General features: G+C 51.0%; 1 protein-coding gene across 2 annotated transcripts in view; it reads left to right on the forward strand.

The window, feature by feature from the left end:
- The window catches only part of ARVCF (ARVCF delta catenin family member), a 150790-nt gene that overhangs the window by 140114 nt on the left and 10133 nt on the right, over positions 1 to 543 (forward strand). The gene's annotated exons all lie outside the window — the stretch shown is intronic.

A 543-nucleotide genomic window follows, 5' to 3' on the forward strand; every position in this document is an offset into this window, starting at 1 on the left:
AACTTTCCCATCAGAGTGAACAATAGGCCTTTAAGGCCCAAATTCCAAAACATCGTCCACCCCTATAATTCTACATGGTGAACATTTGCATTAGTGGGAGAGAACACTCCTGTATGAATTTGGGGGGTGGTGGTGGATTATTTTTTTTTCTTCTCCCCCTCCTCCATTGAAGTGCTGAGCGTTCACAGGCTGTTTCTGTCCCTGGGTTGGAAGCGCCTGCTCAGGGCAGTTTTCAGCAGGAGCTGGAGCTGATGCTGGCGCTGCTGGTGTCCTGCAGCTGGGCAGCACTGGTCAGCCTTGCAGGCCCAGCCAAAGGGCAGGGAGAAGCAGCTGTGTGTAGTGCCCATATGCTGCACTCCTGCGCTCTTCCTCTGAGCAGCGAAGCTTACAGGTGGGAGACGGACTGAAAAGCTCCTTTTCTCCCAGGAACCCGTACATTGGGGATAGGTTGATGTTTACAGTCACTGCGCTACCACAGGGTGATGGAGATCACCAAGGTCATGTTACTCTCTGGTATTAATCAGATTTGACTTTATTTTGCAG

Source organism: Streptopelia decaocto (genome assembly GCF_964273445.1).
Source record: "Streptopelia decaocto genome assembly, chromosome: 15".
Classification (NCBI taxonomy): domain Eukaryota; kingdom Metazoa; phylum Chordata; class Aves; order Columbiformes; family Columbidae; genus Streptopelia; species Streptopelia decaocto.